The sequence below is a fragment of the Lygodium microphyllum genome, chromosome 16 (genome assembly GCF_053477565.2).
Source record: "Lygodium microphyllum isolate KBCC chromosome 16, Lygodium_microphyllum_v1.1.10, whole genome shotgun sequence".
Taxonomy (NCBI): domain Eukaryota; kingdom Viridiplantae; phylum Streptophyta; class Polypodiopsida; order Schizaeales; family Lygodiaceae; genus Lygodium; species Lygodium microphyllum.
The window spans coordinates 74049234-74056757 of NC_141150.1; positions in this window are offsets into that span (position 1 = coordinate 74049234).

The following is a 7524-nucleotide window of genomic DNA, read 5'->3' on the forward strand; positions in this document are numbered from 1 at the left end:
TATGGAGAGGGGGAAGATAATCAATGTTTCATTGCCTCCATATTTCAAACTTAGCCAAGAGCATAGCCCTAGGTCACATAAACATAAGGTTGAAATTGCCAATGTTCCTTATACATTTGTAGTTGGTTGCTCGATATATACTATGGTCGCTCCACATCCAAATATTGCCTATGCAATGGGAGTAGCTACCATGTATATGGAAAACATTGGTAAGAAGCATTTGAGGCAATGAAGAGTATCATGAGAACTTGAATGGCACTAGTGGTATATACATATGCCACTATGGTATATACATATGCTTTGAAAGGAAGGATGCATTTGTTCTTAGATGTGTAGATGCTGATTTCGCAGAGAGTGTAGTCTTTAGGAGGTCTATTACATGTTTGCCTTACTATTTTATAGGTGGTGTTATCTCTTGGGTATCTCAATTATAGCCATGTATGGATTTATCTACCACCAAGGCTAAGTATAATGCAACCATTGAGGCTTGCAAGGAAGCTATATGGCTTACTCATCTAGTGGGGAGACTTGGACATTGTAGGAGAGGGGTCTGCATTGCACTGTGATAGTTAGAGTGCCATTCAATTGGTATAGAACCCTAACTTACATGCAAAGATAAAGCATATTGGGGAGAAGTATCACTTTATTAGGGAGGTGTTTGAGGACAAGCACATTGAACTTGTCAATATCCATATGAATGAGAACCCTATAGATCTTGAAGAGTTTATATTCTCAATGCTTTACATACTGCAAAGTGTTGACGGGTATTAGATAATATCTTCAATTTCTTCTTCTAAACCCATAAAGGCACATTAACCTTTAAATGGGAGGTTGTTGGGGGTAAAGGCCAATGGCCAATGGCCAATATAGTAATTGGGTGAACACTCCTTATATAAGTACATGCTATACAAGTCATATCTAAGTAAAGTTAATAAAGAATAAGGGTACCATTCATTGTACTCCCAAAACTCTCTTGTGTGCTTCTCTCTCAACTCCCTTGCACTCTATAACTTCTACCTCACATTCCACAACTGCTTCTCTCTCAAATTTATTTCCTATCTCAACTAAAGTAGAGATAGGCATACAATCTTGCATATAAAAATACTCAAGGAGTTGCCCAATGTACTTAAATTGTCTCAAAACTATAACCCCCTCAATTGCAATGAACTATATGCCAAGATAGTAGTGCAAATAGCCAAGGTCTATAACATCAAATAAACACTGCAATTTAGCCTTTAAGGTTGCAATGTGCATTTCATGGGGTCCAATCAATAGCATATTATCCACATAAAGAATCAAAATTAAGAAATCATCTCCATTCCTATGGACATATAGTATGCTCTCAATGTGTGAGTTATTGAAACCAAGAGCAATCAAGTGACTACTTATCTTCTCATACCATGCCCTAGATGCCTGATTCAAGCTATACAAAGCCTTGTATAACTAGCACGCCTTACCCTCAAATTGTTTTTGAACAAAGCTAGGAGGTTGAGTGAGATAAACCTCCTCATGTAGATCACTATTTGGGAAGGTTGTCCTCACATCTATTTGATGCACATGCCAAAGACACTACAAATGGTAGTCATATATGACGTGGGTGCAAATGCCTCATAATAGTCAATCCCATGTTGTTGGCATACCCTTTGGCGTAAACCCACATTTTTCCCATAGCATGCTCGCTAGGAGCCAAGTCGCATAGCTCTCACGTGACATTTTATTGTATTGAATCTAATATTAAGTGTGTTACTATCATCCAATACTCACTTTGGGAAGCATCATTAAGAGAAGTGAGCTCTCTATTACATGTAATATGAAGAAGATATTGTGTAACAAAATGACCTTGAGCATGCTTAGTGGTTGCCCAAGTTTTACCAAGAAGAGAAGTGGGTTGTTTGCTACCCCATAAAGTATCCAACAACCATCTAAGAACATGTTTAACCTCTTGAATTGTAGCCCTTTCATGATGAACAATGTCATCATAAATATTGTGATCAAAGGGTTGAATATCAGGTTGCCTATTTTCATGCAAAATGATTGATTTGCTACTATAACCCTTCAATAGATGGCTATAACTAACCATTTTGAGGTACACCTTGTTGGAAATAAGCTATCAAATGTATATATTGGACTCATGAATGCTTGATTTTTGTAGTTGAGAAAGGCTAACCAACATTTTCAGCAAATACTAGATCTCTACTTGCAAATATTTTGTTTATAGAAGGTTGGTACAAATAGTATCCTTTGCTCTTTGCACTATAACCAATGAAAATGCATTTGATAGCTTTAACCCTTGAAGCTTACGTCTCTTTGGTATTTGTACCAAAGCATATGTTAAACAACCAAAGATATGCATATGGGTCACTAGACTCACATTTATAGCCATACTAAGTCTCATACAGCATGCAATCACTCAATGTTTTGGTGGGGCTTTGATTAAACACATATGCTACACACAATGTAGCATAAAGTAAAAATTTTGGGGGTAACTTCTGTGAAAGCATGCAACATGCCATCTTCGTAAGAGTCAGATTCTTTCTTTCATTATTAACACTATTTTGTCAAGGTATATAGGGCATAGCACATTAATGTATAATGGCCTCCCTTTTACCCAAAAAGGTATTAAATTCACATCATGCATCCCCCCTCCCTCCCCCCTCCCCCCCCCCCCCCCCCCCAAAGATCAATACAGAGAGTGACCAACTTGCAACCACTACCATTTTCAACCAAGGCCAAGAAGGTTTTAAATCATGTAAACACATCCAATTTGTGCTTTTAGTGCATATAGCCAACAATGACACATCATGTAATCAATGAAGGGAACAAAATATAGATATCCATCAATGAACTTGATGCACATGGAACCACAAATATTAGCATGCATAAGTTGTAAATTTTTATCACCATGCATAGATTCACTTTTGGGAAATGAAGCAAAATGCATTTTGCCAAGTATACACCTCTTACATATATTATGGACAAGTGCATTCAATGGAGGGAGATAAAGTGCCATATTTTTAATTGTCAAGCAAATTAGTAAACTACTGTAATTGAGATGACCAAACCAAGCATGCTACAACTTGGTGCACCCATAACAGTTGCATTAATCTATAATGCATGCTTTGATACTCTCCTCTCATACAACTTAAGCTAACATAGGCCATTGTACAATGCAATAAAGACAACAAGATTATCCCCATCACTATAGTCATAGATAAGATACTACATTGATCCATACAAAGAACCATAAAACCAACACATACAATGGCTGAAACTAAAAGCAAGTTTTTCTATTGTGTAGCACATCCAAGACCTTTTGAAGCATGATAACACCCCTACTCACAACAATAATGGGAATCAAGCCAATGTCTTTGATTACATATAAAATATTGTTAGCACATATGATGGACTTCCCCTTTTGTACATCTACATATGACATTAAGAAACCACAAAACGAGGTAGTATGCTTTGAAGAATCATTGTCAAAATACCATGCATTTTTATTTTTGGCCATTGACACACATTGTAAATGTGATGAAGAACAATGCACAATAAAGGCATGGGACTAGGTGATGTCTAAGTAGGCCAAATGTGCTCTTATATTCATACTTGCTTGTTTCTTCTTTTCTCTAATAATCCTTTTCTCGTTGGGGTAAAGGCTAATGGCCTCTTCTTTTGCTTTGAGAAATGCATTGTTTAACATTGAGAAATTGGATTGGATAAGTTTTTTTATTAGAAAAAACAAATTTACAATGTATTGGCACAAAAGAAGCAACGTTTAAGCCTATCAAATGCAAATGAGAAAGGCCTAAAGGTATGGGATTAGATGGGTGAACTTGCATGCTCTACAATTATGTTGAATCTCTCTAAATCAATTTATTTCAATATAATGAATACAATGTCTATGAGAAGTAAAGTGTTATGTCACATGTCTATTGGCTAAGAAACTCATTGACCTTTTAATAAAGGAGGGGAATCCACAAAGGGTCACATTGGTCTCCATATATAGGGATGCATTCTTGGTTACTAATTGATGACCATATGTGTTAAGATTAGATTGTTGATTTGGGGGTATCATTTCATGTTAATCTCCATAGGAAATGGTTTGCTATATATGATACTAGAAGAAAAGGATGCGATTCATTTGAGAAACGACTTTACTTGTAGTATTGTTGGAGTGGGAGACATGCACTTATCACTTGAATGGTTTATCCTTTGTATTGTCCATCATGTATTAGACTTTAAGAAAAGCTTGATAAGTACTAGATAGCTAGATGACTATGGTTATTATGTGGTATTTGATGATCATGCTTGGAAGCTATGCAAAGGGTCACTTGTAGTTGCTAGAGGGCAAGAATCTAGCACTTTTTACTCTTTGCATGTATCTAGTACGAAAGATCATGTTGTATCATCATTGAGTAATCGTCTATATCACTTTGGCATCATTGTTTAGGCCACATGTCAATCACTAGAATGAAAGTTATTTCTTATTTGTAGTATCTTCTATCTTTCAACTTTTTTGATCTTGAAATATGTGAGCATTGTATGTATGGTAGATAGACTCACATAAAAGGGTATCTATACTAAAAACCCAAACTGTTGGAGTGATATATGTGGGTCAATACCTATGGTTTATTTGGAAGGAGCATCTTATTTCATGACTTTCAATGGTGAGGCCACAAAAAAAGTATTAGGGATTTCTTATTTGGAAGAAAAGCGATGTATTTAATGCATTTCGAAAAGTTCTTAGCTTATGTAGAAAATCAACCAAGTAGGAAGCTAACACACCTAAGAACTAATAATGCTAGAGACTACAAAGAGAGTTGACTGCTCATAAAGACCCTTCTTAAAATGAGGTGACTGAAAAGATGGATAGGACTATATAAGAAATAGTTCAAAGTATGCTGTCCAATGTTGCTCTCACGTATGATTTTTGGGCTAAAGTTGTTAAGACAGCTCTAAAATTGCTAAGATAGTCATTGATTTCATTAATCAATCACCTAGCAAGCCATTGAATTATTGTAAGATTCCTAAAGAACTATGGTCTAGTAAGAAACCCTCTTATAATGTTAACCCTAAGTAGGTTCAGCAAGGCACGAGCAGTCAAGGGCCTATATAAAAATTAAAAATAAAAAGGAATTTGATCAAGAAAGCAAGAGCAATGATGAAAAATTTAATAAAATTCATAGTTTAGGAAGCGAAAGACATAGGAGCTTCCAAAAAAGACCAAAGTAGACTAAAAGATAGCAAATATCCTAAAAACATGTTGAATTGTGAATTTGAGTAGTTAGAAATTTGCAAACGTTTAATTTATTTTTGATCTCTAGGCTCACTCTCATGCAAATTATAATTTCATTAATGCACATTTAAAAGTGCACAAGAGGAGTGAGTCATGAAATTTAATGAGAAGGTTTGACATGTCACTAGGGGCCTTAAGGATGTGTATGCATGAAATTTGAGGTCACGAGCAATGCCAAAAATTAGTCCTTGCCCATTTATAAAAAGAAGGCCCATATTTAAGATGGTTGGCAACATATCCACTAGTCATCCTTCTAGGACAGTGGGGAGATAGTTTGGGGACCCCAACATGACATAGTTTGACCTTCTTGAGTTTCCATTCAACATGCATTGCTTTGATCTTGGAAATTGTAGATTTTGAGCATAAAATTGTAGGTTTTGGACCAACCTTGAAAGTTTCATACTCAATGTTGTGAATGGACAATATAGAGTGATTAAAAGTGGCCATCTAGACTACTCTAGTACTTTGGCTTACTTTTTCAACACATGGGTGGATTGAGTCACTTATGGCTTTCTAGTTTAATCCTTTATGCTCCACATTAACATATCTTACTAGTTTTGTAAAATAATGATGGGCCAGAGAGCACAATATTTTTACAAAATCTAGCTATGGTTATCTTTTATTATCAGTGTCCATAATGTATGATTTCTACAAGGGATATTTACAAATGGCAGATGTTTACAAGTAGAGATACATAAGCATTGACAGGTTAGACTGGATGCTATGTACAATTTTCAAAATAGGATATCATTATATCTTTATTTTTTAGGGATAGATAAAAGTTACATTCATGTAGAAGAAAGTAGGCCGATTGCTGTCTATGTCTAGAAACCTATACTATGGAAATGGTTGATCTAGAAAGCCATGGATATGGTAATCTCGATACTTGTGACGTCTTTGGATTATAATCATGTTGGCTGGGATTACCTTCAGTACCTTGTCATAGACATAACAGTCTAGATGTATCTGCCGACCATTGGTAATCATAAGTTGATTCTTTGTGGACAAACAAAAGATAAAGGCCTCAACTACTTTTAAATTTTCCATCCATTCAAGGCGTTTCAGATTAGTCTCTATATTGAAGAATCGATCGGCCTCGATATAACAGTAATACTCATCCTAGAACCATCTTCTTTCACGATTCATAGGGGATGGATCATATAGGCATTCGAGTATCCGCATCATTTCACTTCTCCACTCGCCATCCATGGAGTTTAATGCAGATGTGTACATTGCTTGAAAAACAAGGAACTAATTCGAGGCTTCATTATTTTGTCAAACTTTATCCCTTAACAATTAGCATGATGATTATTACTTAGAAAAATTGGTCTTAAAAACCATAGATATTTTTAATTTCAATTATGCTCTAATACCACGTGTCATGTGTCTACCTAACAATTCCTTGGGTTGCACGTTTTAGTGGCTCATCTAGGAACTATCCTAGACGGCTCCGCTTAGCATTCGCGAGAATGCACAAGGTCTATCATCTAGGTTTCCCAGAGTCCACCCCATAACAAAAGGTATCGGCCATCCCCACGAGGATAAATTTGCAAGCTCAAGGTTCTAATTTGACAACTGACATCTTGATACATTAGTCACCTCCATCGGAGGTGTCCCACAATGGCTTCTTGTGGAGTCGAGCGATCATTGTTACCGTTGGTTCATAGAGTGCAACACTTTTTTCTAGTAACTAGGTAGGATTCACGGAACCCTAAAGGAGTTTTAGCACATCCACTGCACCTTTTCCCTAATATAATTTTTTAGCAAGGTTTTAAGACTTGATCCTAGGTAAGTCAACACTTGGCTCTACCTAATTTTTTCCTAATTAACATTTCGTTCAATCTCTTGAGACAAGCTCCCAGCTTACTAAGGACCACCCATCCCTAGGACGAATCCGCGTCAGGGATCTCGCCCACTCACTTCCCAAAAATGATTTTCTTTAGTTTTCTAATTACCTATCACATTAAGTTATGACATATAAAAGCATCTTTGTTAATTAACCCATTATCATAGGTTCCTTCGCATAATTTTACGACACAAAACATAAAGATAGAGAAGACACTCTTTTGGCAAACGTATTTATTTATTATTTCGCAAAGTTATTTACAATTATTTCTTCCTTCTGCCTACACAGAAGATAAACCTTTGTTCATAGGAAATTCCCTTCTATTTGCGTAGAAAAAAAGAAACCCTCTCTAAGATTTCCGTCCCTTTACTAGTACCGGGGA